Raw genomic sequence first — 20,260 nt, forward strand, 5'->3', positions numbered from 1 at the left:
TCTCTTTCCAAAGCGACCTTCCCTCTTCTCCCTGTTCGGCTGCTCTCTGTGATACAGTAAGATGTTTGAGCCAGCTCTGGCTGCAGAAGGGAAGAGATACCTGTCCACCTGAGCTGGTCTGCTCAGACACACTGCGCTGTTTGAACTAGCACAGCTTTCTCTGTATGATGCTTTGCCACCAGTAGTACCGGTTTCACGTTGTCAGTTGCAGAGGAGAGAGAAAACTCATTCACCGCATTATGTTAGCAGTGCTGTATTTCTTACAGCATTGGGAACGCCTGTGCTGCCTTCTTCTCATTTTAATTTTAGTTGACTTGAAAAAAGAAGGTGAAAAGAGAGTGAAAAAGGAGACTCTGTTCCTCGTCAAAATTGGGCAAATATGCTGTGACGTCCACCAAATTAGCTGGTGTGTTACATGTGGCTGCCTCCAGCACAGGTATTTTTGCATGTGTGTACAAGTTTACAGCTGCCATAGAAAGAGGGGAGCTGTTTGAGGAACTTCCTGTGCACTTTAGGGGTGCTGTAGTTACAGGCTGTGGTCAGGCAGATGGTGGGAAGGAGACTTGCACCAAGCTGGGCAGATGGACCCTTCAAACTATGCTATTGTTTGTGGAGGAGATGTGCCTGTAGAAAAACAGTAGCCCGTGCTGCATCTTTGAGATGCATCCAGAAATGTAGAAGGATATGTTAATTTTTTATGCTCTTTCCCTGACATTTTCCATACTCCTCATAAAGAGACTTGCGTTCAGGGGCAGCTGTGAACTATTCCAAGTTGGTTAGTGCCCAGGATTTTATCTCGAGGGAGAAAAGATACCAGCTCCCCAAACCACTAGGTAATTTGAGTAACTCTTCTCTCGGTCTCCTCCCACAGTATAGTTATTTTATTCCTAGTACTTCCTCCTTTCATCCCTTTTTTGTTTTATAGTAAGTAACGTACACATTTTTCTACCAGCTTCTGTTGGAAAGCTAAGCCAGATTTGAAAGCATGCTTTTGTGGGAATCCTTTCATTTTGTCAGAATAGAGCTTTTTGGGAGTTTGTTTTTTTTTTTTAAATATAATTTTAATAAATACTTATTCATGTATTTTGTGATGTTCCTAGCTGAGGTAATTTTTTTCATTTATCACGGATAGTTAAGCAAGGCAGTAGCAGCCATATGAGGGGAAAATAAAAAGTCAAATTTTTAAGCCCAAGTAGTTAAAAAAAATGTTCTGACCATTAAAAAGCAGTCAATCACTTGGAAAACATCAGGTTCAATAAACAGGTTTGAAGAATTTTTAGGGTATGTGCTTTTTTTGTTTGATTTTTTTGAGCAAGGAGTTTGTTTTCCTGACAAGGTAAGAGAATCTCTCGTTTGGATTATTCCTCTAGGCGCTGAAGGCACTCACGTTCTTGGGCAAATTAGTTTAGCCCTTCGCATGTGAACGGCCATTCCTCAGTACCTTTGCTTTGTGCGCAGCTAAGTGAAAAATTAAAGCTTTGTCAATGAATTCAGTTTGGGGTGCTGGTATGCTGTTTCGTCTGCTTACCCTGGGAACAGGAAGGATGAGAGGGAGAGGAGAAATAATTATGGGCAAAACAGTAACCTTTTCTTCTTCTCCCAGACGTTCTCATAGGCAAAGAAAAACACACAAATGACTCCTTGCCTATCACGTACTTGGACATTTTGTTAAGATGGATCTTTGTGGATTCCTAGGCGGAGACTCCAGTTTGTATTTAGTCTGAAGAACTCGGCGGCGGGGGGCGGGGGAGGGGCATGCCAGGAGCCCTGGGAATGGTCCTCCTTTGTTTAGGTCTGGAAGACTGGCTCTGCTAAGGTCTCAACAGGGGGATGTTTCCAAACAGTTTCAGGGAAAGAAGAAGGATTATTATTTTCTTTAATGATGTGGCAAAACACACAGCTTAAGGCAGGAAATTAGGAACAGAGCGGCCAGTGAATGCGATGGTCACAGAAAAAACTTTTTTTTTGCTTTTGTGTTGTTTTGTTGGTTGATTTGCTCCATGCAACGTGAGATGTGTTTTTTTTTTCCCCTCCTTGGTACTGGCAGTTGTTTTTTATGTTTGCTGCAGATGTTCAGGAAACTAATTCCAAGGCTTGCACCTGTGTGACACTGACCTAGGTCTACCTTGCCACATCCTGCTTTTATTCTGCTGCACAGATCAATTTGCAGTTTATTCCTCATCCCTCTCTCTTTTGTCCACAAAACCATCCGTCAACCCCCTTCTCCCTCCCCACACGTCGTAGGTGGGGGAGTGACTGCTCGTTTCTCTGTCCCAAGGCTGCTTCGGCAGAGTAATGGAAGCCAAATCTCTGTCAGGTCAAGGTGCCATCTATTAAGACAGTGTTCACATTTTCATTATGAGACCCTATTTGAGGGATTTATAACTTGGCTGCACAAACTTGCTGCAGGCTGAACTTGTCATACATAGTTTCATCTGGGGAAGTAGTTATTGGTCTCTCCTAGATTCTCAGCCAAAACCCGTGTACAGGCTCTGCTTCTCCCCCCACCAGGAGGTGGAGACAGTAGCATTGCTAGAGAGCATTTTCGGTTTTGTTTTGTTTTTAGGCATCCGGGGGGTCTCAGATGTGCTAATGCTTTTAGCTAAGATTGTGTTTTGGCAGGCTCTCACAGACTTTCTGAAGCCTGAAGTCAGGCTGCTGCTGCCAGCTTCCTCCTCCCGTTTTTATATTGCTTATAACCTGAGCCTAAATTACCTTTATTTTACATTGACGTCAGAATAATAAAGAACAAAAGCCTCTGCTTGAGGCTTGCTGCGTGAAGCTGGAAGTGTGCTGAAGCAAGATGGCTCTGCGCAGTGCTCTTGTGGCTTGGAGGCTTCAAAGCCTCAGCAGAAACAAGGTGGCCGTGGAGGGAAGCCCTCCCGCGGCGGAGGGCTCCAAGGGGGACATCTCCCACCCGGCAGCCCCCCCTTGCCTACTCTGCCGAGCACCGCTGCCGTGGCCAGAGCCAGAGGTGCCCTCTAAGGCCCCGCGGAGGCTCTTCATGTACTGCGTTTTTATGAAGCAGCCTGGTTTTGTGGCATGCAAAGGAAAGGGGCTAAGCTGGGGGACCGAGGCGAGACGGGAGAGAGTGGCAGAAGCACTTCTGCTGTGCTCCTGCATGCCTTGTGGATCCAGTTACGTGTGAGACCTAGGGGAGTGCAGGCGAGGAGAGATCAGCATCGCTAAAAAATTCTTCACTGATCCCACAGCTAAAGAAACAAAGATTGGGGTCTCATTAGCAATTCTTTATCTTCCTAAATACCAGCTATCAGAGACTTAAGAATGGGCAAAGGAAAACCTCTCCACCCTTAACGCTGTAAATGTCCTTTTGAACTTGCCAGAGGCTTGTGTGTTGCTGGCAGATCCACCTACCAGGAATTTAATAACACGCTGGTGATAATTCTCCTTTTACTTAAGATGAGCAGATTTTCTATGATCAGCAGCGGAGCGGAGCGCCTCGGATTGAGGAGTCTCCTTATTCAAGGCTATGAAGCCAAGCCATACTTCCCAGAGAAGAGGCCTGCTTCTTTAATAACTTCCTCAAATAGAAGTAAGTAGTGACTTAAAGAAGTGACTTTTGAGTAAGTCACTTTGTGCGATTTTTCTGGCTTTTATATATTGGCACACACTTTAGTCAAACAGTAAAAACTATTGCTAATGGTTACACAGGCTTGCTAACCTTACAGATTTACAAAGTTAAAAGAAAATTATTCAATGCCAAATTCAGTAAATACCACAAAGGACACTTTAATTTCCTTTTTTTGACTTAGGAACAGAAAAACGGCACAACTTACAGAAAAATCCACCTAGGGCTCATTTATGAAACAGCTTTATCATCTAGATTTTCTAATCAGATAGATGGATGGTAGGTTTTGCATTTACAAATTACACATTCCTTAGGTGAATTTTGTACATGATCTGCAATATACACACAATACGTCTCAGGCTGCTCTATGCAGTCTTGAAGTTACTACTTTATTACCTTTTTTCCCCAAGAAAGTGGTAAGACTTATAGCTTGGTCTTTTTACTCCGCTCTATTAAATTTATATGATAATGCTGGTGCTACGGAGGCAGACATCAGCTTGCAGAGTCGTCTCCAAGTGTAAGTATTCACCAGTTCTCTTAATACAAAATGAATTTTACTCTAAAAACATAACATTAACACTAGTTACAAAGTACATGTGGTAAATGTAGGAAAATTTATACAGTCATGAATATAGTTCCAAATCAGACAGGTATCTCTCAGGGAAGATGTACTTCTCAGTCTTATTTTCTATTATTCTGGAATGTATCTGTTGTATTTTGAAAAGCGTTACTGTAGCATTCCTATAGTATCTCTTTTCTGATTCCTTTTCATTCGCTTGGGCTGTCTTTGTCACTGGCTATTAGCATTGTGGTAACTCTTTAATAATTTTAGTGAAATGAGTAGAAAACTTTTTGCTTTTACGCAGAGGCTTGTCTTACCCAAAGCTGCAATTGTATTTGGTCATGCATTGTATGTAGTGGACAACTGGTCTGCACCTCTTGAATGGTTCAATCTGGGGTAACCCAGCTTTAGCCTTTAGTGAAGCTACGGGGGTGAGTGGAGGTGGTAGTTGTTGCCTATCTGGGGACTACTCTTGGAAGCATTTCCTTTTCCATAGCTTACTAGGAGGTACCGGGCGTGCCTCTGGTATTCCTGAAGGACCACAGGCTGTGTGAAGGATTTGGCATGCAGCTCACCTTTTCTGTCGCAGTACTTAAGCGTTTGCCAGACTTTCTATTATAAACTGATAAACAGTTACTAGTGCTAAATCATAGCACTTAGATCTTGACTGTTTTTTAAAGGATAAATATAGCAACTTTAAAAAAAAAAAAAAGAACTTATGAGATGAAAAGAAGTCTCACAATAGGTACCTCTTCTGATTTGATTTTAAAAATATTTCTGACATTGACAAATATTTAGATCAAAGCCAATATTTGTTATGTAACTAAACTGAAGAAGAATGTAGCTGTGATCTTGGCAAGGATTAAAAATCATCTTTGTAGGTTGCTTTTTTTTTAAAAAAAAAACCCATAGTTGTAGACATTTGCAGTGAAGGTATGTGTACCAACTAGATTGTAATGATGTAGGAGAGTTTCTGGTCCATAAGGGCAGTAAGCTCTGACCTAAAGTTTTACATTGCAGAAATGGTAACTGTGAAGGAGCTCTTGATGGCAAGCATTCAGTGCTAAAAAGGGGTTAAGCAGGTGACTGCACAAATGGTGGTGCAAACTTCAAGGCTGATACTGTGATGTATGACCCACCCCCGAAAAGTTCTTTTCTAAACCACAGCTCCATGGTGTGAAGGGTTTTGGCAGATTGGCTGGTTTTAGGTCTAGTTTCTTACTCCTTGGCTGACTGCTGAGATCTCCCTGTAGTTGAGCATTTGTCATTCTCAGTTGTGCTGACAGCTTGCACACTATGAAATGGATCAAGGGATTGATTAAGATCGAAAATAACGCTACTATGGGCCACCTATTGTTTAACCAAATCACTTCACATATCAGGGTCCACCTCGTAGCCCCAAAAGCAGTTGTTTTGGTACAATTAGGGGACAGTAAGCTGCCCTGAGACAGAAGTTTAGGGACTCCTTTAGTTGAACAACAATGCTGAAAACCTTGTGTTGCTGAAGAACGACAGCCTCAGGAGGCTGCTTTCATCAATTGTGTAAATGGTCTAAATTTTACAAGGTAAACAAAGGTACTTAATTACGTCAAAGCAAGTTTGAGGAAATTAGCTTTTATTGTGCTTTCACTGTTAATGCAGATTTTGCCATCTGAAGGTGATGGGATCACATAAAATAGAGCAATGCTACATTTCATAGGCATCGTTTTTAACCACAGAGCAGCACTGGCATGTCATCTTCAGCAATGACACTCATGACTTTGATATTCCATGTTTTTTGTCACCTGGACAATTTGCTCTTCAAGTGATGAAATTAATACGTAAGATGGTAGTCAGTTTTGCTACAAATGGAATTTGTCCGATGGCTGACACACAAATGCACATTATTTTGCATGCAATTAGGAAATCCATTGGTGAGGTTAGATCCACAGTTATACTAGTGCAGCCTGCTAGCACACTAGGTATTATTTTACATGCGTATGCCAGTCTGTAGAAGAGAACTGTTTTTTCTCTGGTACAATTTGCTAAAGGATTCTACTGAAGCAGATGAGGCTGTTATTTTTATTAAATCTTTTTATATGCAGTGTGACTGCAAGAAGTTAGCATATTTTAAATCTTATTTTTGTCGTTAGAGTCAGCAGATAGGTCTTAACATCTATAGCAATAAGATATGTTGTCGAATAAGGTGATGTTGTATAAACTTTTGTTTGAAAAGAAAACATTTGTTTTTGGCACAGTGAATGTAAATTCAAATATTAAATCTCAATACAGAACTTGCATTTGAAATTAATCTTTTTTTCCTTTGCTTCTGCTTGGAATTGCTATTAGTAAATTGTAAAGGGCATGATTCCAAACTTAAATGTTGCATTCAACAAAACAGCAAATAACTTCAAGGTAATGATGCTTTCAAGGCATATACACATCCAATCCTATGTTATAACATAGTTTTCTATTTTGGTAAAGGCTATTTCATTTTTAATAGTAGTTTTTATTTTCTTAATGGAGTAAAAAGTCGACATACTGAAATACTCACGAGTTGAAGGTGATGAAAGTGTAGATTTTGCATTAAAACATTTTTAGCTGAGTATATCCTGAGGGGAAAAGAGGACTGTAGGAGGTAAATGACTTAATTAGGATGCAGCTAAAAATTCTCTCAAAATAAGCATCTATTGTACAAGCTGAGACAATAAGCAGCGTGAGTATAAATATGCAACTTCAGGGCAGAGCCGATTTTTGCTGACAACTTTAGATTGTCGTTTTGGGATGTAGTCGTGTTAACACTCACAGTACCACCCAAGTTCCCAATTCAGTTCAGATTCAGCAAAAGCCTGTAATTCTATTTGTTTGGGGTAAATTTAGCAAGCTGCTCCTTATTACACCTTAGCCTGGGACCATCTGTTGGTGGTGAGTCTCTCAATGGAGTCGTTCCTGCAGGCAATGAATGGGAAAAGGAGTGGAGCACCAATGCTGTTAGTAAGCAGATGCGTGCTATCAGTGAACGTCCTTCCCGCCTTTCAAGCTGCCAGCTCTTGGTATTGATGGAGTGTCATATGCCTGCAAGCCATTGCAGCCGAAGGCAAGGAGGAGTGCTCTCTCAGGGCCTATTCATCAAGCATTTCTGCTGGGGTTTGATGGAGAGGAGTTCTGAAGGCACAGTTTTGTATGTGAACAGAAGAAAAGGCCTGATTCTTCTGTGCTGTTCCCCAACTTGTGCATGACCATGTGTCTGCTTTCCAGCAGCGGGCTGTCAAAAGGCTCCCATCACAAATAACAGGATACAGCTGCTATTCATAAGAAAATGAGTAAACCCCAAAGTGTCAGGGTTAGGTTGTTTTAATTCCATTTCCACTACTGAGGTTCCTGCTAGTTAATTTACTTCGGATGAAAAAGATGCCAGATGAAATATAACATTTTAGGGGATCATGTTTAGGAAGTCGATCCTTGACATGCTGGAGAATTTGTAACTGCTTGTTGCTGATGATAGCACTGTTAAAGGTGCTGTAAGTCCACTGCTGGTGTGGGTTTTTTTGTTTTGTTTTGGAGTTTTTTTCCCTTCAGTCCACTGTGAGCAGCAGCTTTCTTTTGCAGGGAAGCTCAGGAAACGGGTTGTATAAGATAGCATGAGTTGCTTCATCCTGTGTTTTGAAACAATTGGTGGAGAGAGGTAGACAGGCAGTGTGATGGACTGGATAATGAGTTGTCTGTTAAACTCTGGGAAGTCTGAACAAGATCAGTGAAGTGAAATGACTGGTTTACAGTTTGATTGTAAGTGGTGTATAGCTCACTTCAGACAACCAGCAGTGTGCTGCTCATTAGAGTTAGCAGCTTCATTTAGATCTCCTTTCTGAGTCAGCAAGGGTGGAAAGAGAATTTACCAGTTCAGATAGTGTTAATCTTGCTCAGATAACAGGGTACGCTGTGGAGGCTCCATTTGATCTGCAGCTTCTGTTGAAGAACCATACAATCTGGGCACTTCCATTAGCTCTCAGCTTTTGTGAACCAGGAAAGGCAGGGGAAAGATAGAAGAAATTGTACATCCATCAAAATCTTCCTGTATCATACCCACTGCATACATTTAAAATCCATGTTTCTTGGTTCAAGGAAAAGGAAAGTAGTGAGAGTCACTAAATGTTACGCTGCTGCCAGAAGTTCCTGGAATCCTGCACTAACAATTTAATGAATATGTATTTGATTTATTTTTACAACAAAATGTTATGACTGCATATTTAATATACAATGCATGGCCAGGGAGTTAAGATTGCTGATCAGTATTCAGTGTCACCTGTCAGTAGTTTAGTATTGAGTATTTTCCCTTCTTGAAAGTGGAATAAGAAGTGAAAGTACTTGGACTTTCTTGAATAACTTGAGATGGGTCTGTTTATAATGCTGGAATTTAACAAATGCAAGATTTAATCTTCAGTGATGATTGCACTAGTCCAGTAAGTGAGCACAATTTCTGACACAGCACCATGGTACAAGATGTAATTCCATGCAGAAACTGCACAAGTGTATAGAGTGCACAAAAGAAGTGCGGCAAGAGTTAAATGTGTGGGTTGGAGCTGATTCTTCGATAGCTTTTTCATTGTTTCTAAATGAAGTAAAAACTTATATTAGTTATGGTAGCCAGTGATTCCAAAAACAAATGTCAAGCTTCAACTATTTCTAAAGATTATAGGAATTTTTTGTGTAACAATATCCTTTGGAATCATAAACTGGATTCATTTGTGGCGAGTGTGCTGAATTGAAGTGAGAACTGGGCAATGTGCAGGAGGGGCACAAAACAAGGGTGGGAAACAGAGGTATAAAGCAGCATGTTATCCAGGGTCATAGAGCATGATTTGGAGGTAGATGACTACGCTGAATCTAGTGGCCTTTCCTGTCAGGTTGTACCTCCAGCAAATAGAGAAATTATCAAAATCTCTGTAATAAAGCTTTTAGTCTTACTCATTTTGGGTACTAGACTTTGACTGTACAACTGCTCACTGACTCCAAAACCAGGCATTTGTAGGTGTGACTGTTACATGGGTTCATATTTCCCCACTAATCCCACTCTGCTTTCATTGACGTCAACATAAAAATCCCTCTGATTTTTGGATGGAGCTGGTCTTGAGCTTTTTGTAGATTTAACTGTGGCATTTCAGGTCAGTTCTAGCTAATGATCCTCATGAAATGGTGCTCGGTAGCTTCCTTGAAGGCTTCCATAAGCAATAGCCTAAATCATAAAACCATCTGAATAAATTTGTGCACCAGGCCATGCTTGAAAAGTCGTAGCTGCATCAAAAGGAATTGTTTTTTTCCAGGTCATGGCAGCTGGCTGTTCATGAGAGAGTTTCAGTAGCACTTTGTTCTTCTGCTGCATCTGGTTTGCTGATGCATGAGGAACAGTTCAATCTTCATTTCTGATACGGTAGTGTCAAGGTTACATGGTGCAGCATGGCCCTTACCGTGGCATATTTAAAGATCATGGCTGTAACACAGGACCGCTTCTCAAATTCTTGACTGTTCAACACAGTGTAAAACAGTAAACAGACAACGCATGTGTCATTGACCTTCAGCATGGGTGAAGGTCTAGCATATTTGAGTTCAGCGTTTATTCCTGGCAGTATGATACAAAAGAGAAAAGAGAGATACTTTTAGAAATGTAACTAGACAACAGCAGCACAAACCCATTGTTTTTGGACATTTCTTAAGGTGGTCTGTTGAATGAAATGGCAACATACAATAGAACATAATGGCAGCTGGTCAGGTAGGAAAATACAGATTAATGGCATCCTGCTATTTTCATCATAATGGAAACACATGATAGAAGTGCCAACGTGCATTCTGTACCAAGTTATAAATGATAATCTTTCTTTCCTCCCTCTATTCCCCTGTGTGGCCTTTTTTCAAAGAACCCAACCAAAACAAAGCTCAAAAAGCAGACTACTTGTTTATGATGAGCTGTTACAATCAGGAGGAGATAATGTCAACATCTGCTGATGGGACCTTGCAGCCTGGGTCAGGCTGCAGAAGTATGGCATTTGGATTAAGGGAAAAAAAAAAAGGCTCTAGTCAATAGACTGTCACAGAGCCAGGTCACAGCTGCCTGGGAGATATTGATCAGTACGATTTCACCAGGAAAATTATCTCTACCAGAATGGCTGTAGAGCACCACGGAACCGAGTCACTGACCTGTTTTTGTTTATTTGGCTTTCTCCAGATACTCTGTTTGGTTTACCTGTTTTGTGATCTGTGTGTCATTCCGTGCTTGGAAGATTGATCCATCTGTGTTGGTAATACTTCCACCTTAGGGCGTTCATATCTTTTCTCCCATGTTGAAATAAAGCATTACGATAAAATGGCTTACACTGACAGGAAAAAAGCGAGTGTGGAAGAAATAAACTCACCGTTATGGCAGCTTTAATTAAAAACAGAAAAAATATTTTATTCTGGTGTAGTCATTAGTTGATACCTCTATATTTAGCATACATCTGGGCTAAACTTTTGCCAGGCATTTGCTTCAAGGGTTAGGGTTTATGGGCTTTTTCGTCATTGTCTGTGCTTGTTAGTTTCATAAGATGATGATCACAGCTTCAGGGTGAAAATATGTCAGGATTTTTATGCCACAAAAGGCATAAAGCAAGGATGATGTGAACATGTGGAGAAAAGGCCTCTGAATAAGAGAAGTACAAACAAGTATTGATAGAAAATAAGCAAAGAGGATTATGTTTGCTTGCTAAATTTAAACTGCTGGTTGCAGGTATGCTGTATCTTTTTAATATGAATTAACCTGGATACTGCTGAGTGCTCCCTAATGACAACCTCCTTGACTCTATAAGTGAATAGTAGATCGTGGGTGAGAAACAAAGTTCTTCAACACTAACAGCATGTGATTTTTATCATGGGATTTAGAAGAGGACTGGCTATATACTTTTTCGGGTCAGCAGGTATTATGAAGTATAACCTGTATGATTATATATTTAAAGTAGATCGAGGCATTAAACTATTACTAAAGAGCCTGCAGGCTGAAGTCATAACCTGAAAAAAATGTTACAAAACTAGAACGGCTGTTGTAAGATTTTTTGTGGAGCAACTGGCAAGCTTGAACATTAGGTCCATTATGCATGATTTTTACAGTGGTAACATAATTCATATATGCGAGCAGAAGAAAACAGAAAGGTTTTTCTCCTCCAAACAGAGCACCCTGAAAAGGGGCAAAGAATAAGCCATTAGAAAAGTGCGATATTTCTATTGTAATTGTCACTGCTTCTAGGTCTGCTCTGTATCAGTGAAACTGGAAATGACGTTTCAGTCCCCATGCTGTCTTTTTTTACGAAGGGTTGATGAAACATCTTCCTTGAAGGGATACCTTTCCTTCATGCCTGACAGGAGTCGCCTCCAGAGGCTGAGGACTTGTGCCTCTTGTCCAATGGCTTTGTCAATGCCCCCTTCCCTAGAAAGGGATCCCAGCTGCTTGGCTTCCCTACCCTCTAATTCCAGGCTATTGGCCCCGTTATCCCAGCATCGGAGCAGCCAGGTGACAATGTGCACACTAAAATTGGAACGATACAGAGAAGATTAGCATGGCCCCTGAGCACTGCAGTGATCTGTGTCTCTCTGGAATTGCCAGTGTGACAGCATGCTTTTTTCAAATTGTTGAAAATGTTGTTTTTCAAATATTTTACTAGTTTTTCAGGATTCTGCACTTGTTCAGGCATGAAGTTCCAAAACATTGAAGGTGCCCACTGTCCTAGGCACCGCCCATACTATCCACACACCCTGTCACTCATAACTATCCAGCCTTGGGGCAGATCTCTGGGTGATATTCTTAAATATTTGTTTAACTGAAAACAAGGCCTGAAACACATTCAAGAGACATAGCAATAGAAACATGCTGGTTTGAGCATCCCAAGGATATTCAAAATCCTCAAGAGCTGTTGTATCCAGCCTGGAGGAGAAAGGGAAGGTGTAGGAAGGTGTCTCCCTCATAGATTGGCTCTCCGAGGAGAAGAGGTAAAAAGTGTAATTATTAATAGTTTCCGAAAGATAGCTCCTGAAGTATGAGGATGACGGCAGTGCTGAGTACAATCTCACGACCAATAGTTCTAACATACCATAAGCCAGTGTTACCCAGTACAGCAAGGCGGTAACTTTAATCCAACTCCCAGAGGTGATAAACAGCACCACATTCGGCAAGTAGGGTGTTACCTAACACAACTCTGAGAACAAGGACAACAACTCTGAGAGCAAATGAATCAACATTGTGACCAGGGACTACTACACTAATATAATGAATGCTTATCACAAATTTGTTTTAACACGCTTGGGTCAGATGTGTCATTATCTCAACCCTTCGTGCCCCATGTTGGGTGCCAAAAGAGACTGTTGTGGTTTAACCCGGCAGGCAGCCAAACACCACACACTCCCTGCAGTGGGATGGGAGAGAGAATCGGAAGAGTAAAAATGAGAACACTTATGGGTTGAGATAAGAACAGTTTAATAATTGAAAATAGAAGAAGAAGAAGAAGAAGAAGAAGAAGAAGTAATGAAAAGGAAAATAACAAAAAGAGAGAGAAATAAAACCCAAGAAAGACAAGTGATGCAAATGAAAAACAATTGCTCACCATCACGCCGACTGATGCCCAGCCAGCCCCCGAGCCACCCAGAGAAGAACTTGTAAGCTCCAAATGTAATCATCCAAAACAGAGCTTTTTATGAACCAAGGAGTTCTCTTTTTCCCCCCTAAATCTCTCCCTCATTGAACAAGCTGGGATAGGTAAGATGTACCCAATTCTTTTACAGAGAAATTCAGTGAGAATTTTATCTGAAGATTATGGAGTAGGTTTCAAGACCTCTGGTTTGTACTTGTGGAAGAGTCTTCAATGTTGTGGAAACTTGCTTTGCGTTGCTTAAAAAAAAAGGTATCTAAAATGAATACTATATCCTGCTAAATATTAACAGTTTTATAGTTGGTCCATTCTGCATTTCTTGTAGGCTCTTAAGCAGCTGATCCATAATTTTAACAAAAGAAGAGTTCCGAAGGATTTAGAGTAGTGGTGAGATAAGCCCCTCTTATTTAGAATGCGTATCAGTTTGACATATAGGATTTAGAAAAAGATCAATTGACATTGCTAGAGTTTGTTTGTGCAAGAAATTTTACTGATATAAAACCCCCTGAATTTAGGCCATCCAAGAAAACTTAGCTGACTTTGCAGGAGGAGGACTCGTACTTTCCATTCTGTTGGCTCAGCTGTGAGAGTGACTACAGAGTTTTGGCTCACCAGTGCACATTCTTACTACAGAATAAAACAGATTAATTTCATTGCTCTTTTAATTCATGTTGTTCTGGAAGCAATGTAAGCCATACCAGAAAAAATAAACCGCAAAATATTCATGCAGTTCTATTCTGAAGCTCTTTGTCCAGGAATTTCTTGCAATGTAGCCATAGTTCTGTGATTATTCTGGTGTAGTAGTATGATTTGATTTCTTCAGATAGATAAATGTGACTGTAATAATCTTTCTGGATAAATAACTCCTTTTATAGCAGTAGGCTGTCTTGCCAAAGAGATGCTTGTTTAAAGGTTGTCTTTAGGCACTTACCTCTGAGTTGGCGCAAAGCAAATTTGGGGTTTTGAGGGAACTACTGTGCATCAGAAGGTTTTAATAAATCTATGAAGGAATGAAGCAGTGGTTGAAATGAGAGAAAATTATGCCCTTGCAAACGTGGTGTGGGTTTTCTTGGGAGGTTGTTGTTTGTTTTTTTTTAAATTTTATTATTATTATTACTTCTTTTGTCCAACAGATTTCCAACCTCAGCTGTGATTAATATTCAGAGTGGATTGGTTTAGCAGAGAGACAGAGGAGATTTAGTAGAGAGACAAAGAGGTGTGGAAGCTGGGGTCCAATTACTTAACACATTCTGCTGCTGAGCGCTTTAATTTTTCTTATCAGCTATTCACTTAAGATAAGAATTCTGTAGATAAAGTTGATCTTCAAGGAGAAGGAAGGGGGAGGAAACAGAGGTTTTATTGGCCTTTAGCGGCTTATTCTAAAGAGCATTTTACTGTAAAAACCCCTGAAACTACTCTGTCCCTAGTAAACAAACAAATGTTGCGAGTGAGGGCAAATACAGTCTGAAATGTGTTTGCCTTTCCTTGGTCCCTGGCCCTTTCCTTTCTTTGCTCCTTGTCACCATGGTTGTCTTCATTTCTAGCAGTCCAATGAACAGCTACTTAAGGTTAACCCTTTTTTCTGCTCAGGGCAAGACATTAGAACCTGCCCTGCTCTTGATCTCATTTGAATTCACTTCGTTTTGGTCACAACTCTGCTCTCAGATCAGAGTCTTGTCTTGGGAGAAGAACATATAAGAGAATTATTAAGCAAAGCCAAGCAGTTCCTGTTTTGGACCTGCAATTATGATGATACTTAAGTAGTTGAAGAGAAATTGCAATGCTACATAAAGATTAATTATGATTCTCTGAACACTGGTGGCTTCAAATAAGAGTACTTACCTAGCTTTTTTTGTCATTGTTGTTGGAAAATAATGATTATAGTGATCATGTAATCTTCCTTTTTCACACGATGAGATGATGCTTGTGATAGTGTAGGGGTACTTGGGATGATGAGTGGTGGAAGGACGTAATTAACAAGCAGTTAGGTAATTTATTAATTTACCACATAGAGAACTCTGTACCTTTCTTGGAGAGTTGAGATATTTCTTCTTTTGCAGGGCTGTTGGAGTAGTTAGTTAGGTTCTAGAAATACAACACAGATGCATAAGGGTAAGCCAGCCAGCTGGGCCTTTTCACCCACAGCGTTGCATGTGGTGGCTGCCTCTTTACCATTTTTCATCTCTCTTGTTGCCTCTTTGCATAGTTTTGTAAGTTGTGCTTATTTAAGAAGTGCAGCTGCAGCTAGAAAGAAAAGCACATCTTCTTTGATATTGCGGTCCACTTAAGTGTATCTGCTCTCCCAACCTTTAGTTTTGCAAACACAGGCAGGACCAGAGAAGAGCTGAATTATTTTCCGTCACTTATCAAAGGTAACAACGTTCTAAAATTTATTTCACGGCCAGTTTCGGCTGTCAAAAGCACCTGTGCATTGACAGTAAAAACGTACAAATGTTTCTATGGCTAAATTTTCACTCACCCAGCTATATCTTGCTACTGATCATAGCTGAGGTGTAAGGATCACCTGTTCCGTTCTAAATACAGGACTGGCTTCTAGAAGATATACCTGTTCAGTATGCATGCTGCTCAGGTTTTCTCTGAAAGACATTGAAACACATACAAAAAGACAAAATTGGAATTTTTCAAAGCTGTCTTAAAGCTGACTCACATAGTAAGCCAAAACATTTTTTTTCTGTATCATTAGAATGTCTTTGAGTGAGATGGTCCAGATAATTGGAAAGGTAACTTGGAAATGAAATTGGGTTGTGAGCATTCTAACTCACTCTAAGCAGAACGTGCTTATTGCGTACTTTCAAAAGATGAAATTCTTTGTCAGCTGTCTATCATATGTATGAGATATGGTTCAGATTCAATCATGTGAAATACCAAGAGAGAGGCAGAATATTGGAGTCAAGCTGAATCCTTCCAATTCATATTGTGACATAAAGAAGGTGAAAGATTAGAATATTCCATTAAATCAAAAGGATTTATAATAACAAGGAACAGCATGTTCATATACCGATACTTTTTTTTTTTTTGAATGTTCTCAAACAAGAAGGGGAAAAACTAGACAAAATTCTGTAGTTGATACAGTCTACATATTACAAAATAAATTTGCAGAATTGCTACTTCATAATTTTTCTGATGTGATACTTACACACTGAATTAGCAATTCACAGGGTGCCTGCTGTCATAAACCAGTTCAGAATATCCTAGTTTGATTCACAAAATGTATTTTACTTTTTTTTTTTTAAACTATAAAAAGAGAGGTTTTAGTACAAGAAAACACTGGAAGTGCATCCATATCTAAATACGATTGGATTATTATGAGTTATACCTCATAGGTTGTTAAGGTAGAAATATTATGTCTGCTCACTGTTATCATTGACTAAAGCCACAGATAACGGCTAATAGGAATATAATTGTTCTTGTGACTTACTGGCAAAATAAGGAATTATGCCATATTGTTACTATCCTAGGCTCATTAAATTTATGCTGTCAAGCATTTCAAGTAAAGAAAATGCCTATTTATTCTCTGTTTCCATTCATATAGTTCTTAAATATTTTTAAGACTGTTCTTATTCACATGCATACAAATATGAGGGTGTTTGACATGTAATTGCTTACTGTTTTTTTTAGATAAACCTTCTTTATGTCTCTTAACATTTTTAGCTTATGTTCCCTTTATTCCGGAGACCCACAATATCTTTTTAGCTACAGTAATTACTACATGAGCTGGTAAAACTAATCAGGTTCATGCATTAAATCCTACATTAGCCACCACTGGTGGTATGACCTAACAGTTTTCTTTTTACCAAGGTAGGAAGAGTATCAGCCATCACTTATTTGGAATAGTTTGAAAAATCTCAGAGCATCGACTCAGCCAGAAACACAATTCACAGCAGCAACTTCAGGCTAATTTATTGTCTTTTGGGCTCTCAGCTTTGAAGAGTATCTGTACACATTTGAATAAAGTCCTGGACTTTTTCTTTATGGTAATGGTTTTCAACAGAGGGACTTTATGGAAAAGAGAAGATGGTATGTTACTGAAAATGCAGGTGAGATGGATTTGATAATGTTTTTAAAAATCAAAATACAGCTTTGAGAAGCAAGCCTTACTGTAGAGTGCTGTTCTTCTATTGGTAAAAAGCAAATAGTTTTCAAATACAAACTGAAAAGCTGAAATGAAGCTGTATGGTAGCTAACAAACAGCAGTAGACAGGAAGTTTAAGTTGAGTGTTCAAATCAAATAAGTTTATTTTAAAACATCTTCCAACACTTTTTACTTCCATAATCCTTTCGGGAAAGTGTGCGGCATCTATTTTTTCTTGTAGGTAAAACTGTAATACGCTAAAGACTGTTATGAGTGTGAGATTTTTATTAGTGTTCAACAAGCACCTTTGACTAATACTTGTGAACCAGCTTGATTAGTAATTAACAATCTGATGCCCGTAAACACAGAGTGCAAACCCCAGTGGTGTTGCTTTGTGATAAAACTGCAGCAGGAGAGGACAAGTAACAGTTCCTTGCAGTCTTTCTCAATTATTTCTCAATTACCTTTTTTATTTTTTTAATAATGTACCCAAGCAGCTGCATTTAGTTGCCTGTGCCACTAGTGATTAGGGATTTACTGATGTGTGCATAAAACTTGAGTTGTGTAAAAAACCATTCAGAGCTGAAACTGGTGGCAGGACCCTCTCCTGCTGATGTGCAGAGTGCAACAGTCCTGCGGTGCTGAGGGCAGATCTTCTCCAGTGAAGAGCAAGCAGAGCTTGTAGCATTCGTCCTTTCAGGCAGGGGTCTGTGTCTGTCTGAGTGTGAAGAGAGAATGAGAATTCCTCTGGGAAAGAGCAGCTATAACAACATCTGTAACGCAGAGCTGTGCAAAGGATTTCTTAGGGGAAAAACTGGTGGGATTTTTTCAAATGTAACCAAGGCTGAAGTCCTTCCTATTGGTAATTGTGCTCTACATCATTCCATTTATGTTGTATTTCCTAACTTTGTGCATTGGATAAGAGTAGGTACAATAGCTGTGGATGGATACATCTTTTGTAATAACAACTCTCTTTGGAATATAATTTCTGGGCTTAATCTGTATTTGTAGGTCTCTCTTAGCAATTCTTACGGCAGTCAGTTTTGAAGCAGACCACTGACATTCAAGTGAGGAGGTAGCAGTGGCTGCTGCTGGCCTGGGAGAGTTCCCAGGTGTAGTGCATGCACTATGATTTAAACTATGATAGGAGGTGCAGTCAGAGCAAGCAGTCATCAGGTACAAAGCACAATTTGTGCTCTGTAAAAAATCCCAAAACCAGAAGGTGGAAAAAAACTCCAAGAAAAGGTACTGGGACATCACACACATGGAATCTAGCCAGGCTTTGGCTAGTGATGTAAAAAAAAAAAAACAATGGAAGTGAGCCGGATATTGATTGAATGGTATTTTTGGTTGATCACAAAGTAGGTAGATTGAGGGGTTGCATTTAGTAGGAACAGTGTTTGATGGATTTCTGTCACATGGCCATTTAATGAGAAGTCTTGTTTGTAGACTTATAACTGAAGAGAAGGAAGAACATGTGAGCTCTTCTTAGGTGTTTTCTAGCCACAGTAAAACATGTAGCTATTTACTCTTTAAAAAAAAAACAAACAGCTTACCAGGAATGTAAGTTGCTGGATAAAGATGAAGAATAAAACAAAACATGAAATATCATGTAATATTTCATCCTTGAATACATTTAATATGACACTTTATAATACTTTGTCAATCATGGTAATAGGTTCAGAAAAATCAGAAAAAAAACAAGCAAAAATACTGATCTGTGAAGATGAGCCTACAGAGACTTGACTTTTCTGCTGCAGAATGAATTTTCCTGCTGACCAGAAAAAAAATTCTTGCCAAACTGGTCTTATCCAGTCTTAGCTGATGCAGTTAATTCTCTTAAGAAGTATTGCAAACATCAAAAGTTTGCCAGTTTCATCAGCTCCCATGAGTCACAAACGCTGGTTTTTTCTAGGAAGAAAACTCTTCTCTTTCCTTGTGAACGAACAATTAAAACTTTCTAGAGGATGTTGGGGTACATTGATGGATTATAGTAAGAGTAATAACAGGTCTGCTTCATATATTGCTAAGTATTAAACATAAGTTGAAAAAATACATGCTTTTTTGCTTTCAATAAGAGAGAGGAAGTGGGAACAATCAGACATCTTTCATCCCTCTCCAATCCTCATTAATTTAGTCCAAAACTAAACCATAAAATGAGGAGAGAAATTAGGAAGCTTGCAAAATCTTCCTATGAATGAAGGCTTAAAGATTTATGTGCTTTTGCAGCTTTGTCATTCCTCATCTTCCATTCCTCCCAGCCTGTTTACTGGTACCGGTCTGTGTTGAATAGAAAAGCCTGCATATATTTAACATTAGACAGCTCTGGGATTGCATGTATTCTTAAAAAGAATATTTTTAAGCAAAACTTCAACCCATAAAGTTTTAATCCGGTAGTTTAGGATGTAAATTGAAGGTTAATGGAAGTTAATATAGCATTAATATTTTTCACGCTTTTCACTCATTTACAAAGTTTGTTCCTGTAACCTTTCAGGCATTCAGAAATAATGCAAGCTGTCTGCAGTCACTGCTAAATCCCCGAGTAGCTGGGAGATTTCGGGTATCTTCAGTTAAGCAGGCTGTGTAGCTGCTAGCTCCCAGAGGAGTTACAGGCATTAACCTTGGGGGAGAAGGGAGAAGTCCCTTGAGCACAACGGGATGGAGCTCTCGCTGGTGTTCTTGTGCTCGTGAAGCCGCAGTGGTGTCACTTCTCTGTACTAATTAAGAGTTACTGGGAATCTGACAACTAAGGACAGCATGATCTTTAATGTGGATGAGCATGGGGGGACAGCAGACAGTTCTAAACCAAGCAAAGAATCAGAAGGAAAAATAATGTTGACCGCGGGGACTTCAACAATCTGCATGAGAGAAATGTCCAAGTAGAGGACTTGGTCACTGTTCACAAATGACGCCTCCTTGTGAGAGAGCATTATCACGGAAAAGGTTTAGGCACTTACCAACTAAACGCTGAGATGTCTGACATCTTGCTTAGAGATAAAAGCTGTTAAAAAGTACAGAAGAATATTTTTTTCTCTCTCATCTTGTGGCTGGAGTATTGGTTTCCTGTTTCCAGGATGGTTTGTGCGTTTTACATCAAGGAGCCTTTGTGTAAAACCAAAGGCAGGAATCATACCAGTAATATGTACGTTACTGGTAGAACATGCCACTAAACTACTGGATAAAAGGCAGGTACTACAATCTCCCTTTCCATGCTTTAAAAAGACGGTGGCTATGACTGTTGCAAAAAGTCCAATCCTGGCTGTATGTGTTGGGCATAAAAGACAATCCTCCCACGACCCTGGTTGGAGTCACTTAAAAAGCTGCTGTCCCCAGCTGTCCGTTAATATGCTTGAGCATATGTTTTGACT

General features: G+C 39.7%; 1 protein-coding gene and 1 pseudogene across 1 annotated transcript in view; both read left to right on the plus strand.

Moving 5' to 3' along the window:
• EFNA5 (ephrin A5) overlaps positions 1 to 20,260 on the plus strand; it is a 227,987-nt gene that overhangs the window by 112,780 nt on the left and 94,947 nt on the right. The window lies entirely within an intron of this gene.
• Positions 11,671 to 11,727, plus strand: LOC142076113 (U6 spliceosomal RNA; annotated as a pseudogene).

The sequence above is a fragment of the Calonectris borealis genome, chromosome Z (assembly GCF_964195595.1).
Source record: "Calonectris borealis chromosome Z, bCalBor7.hap1.2, whole genome shotgun sequence".
NCBI lineage: Eukaryota > Metazoa > Chordata > Aves > Procellariiformes > Procellariidae > Calonectris > Calonectris borealis.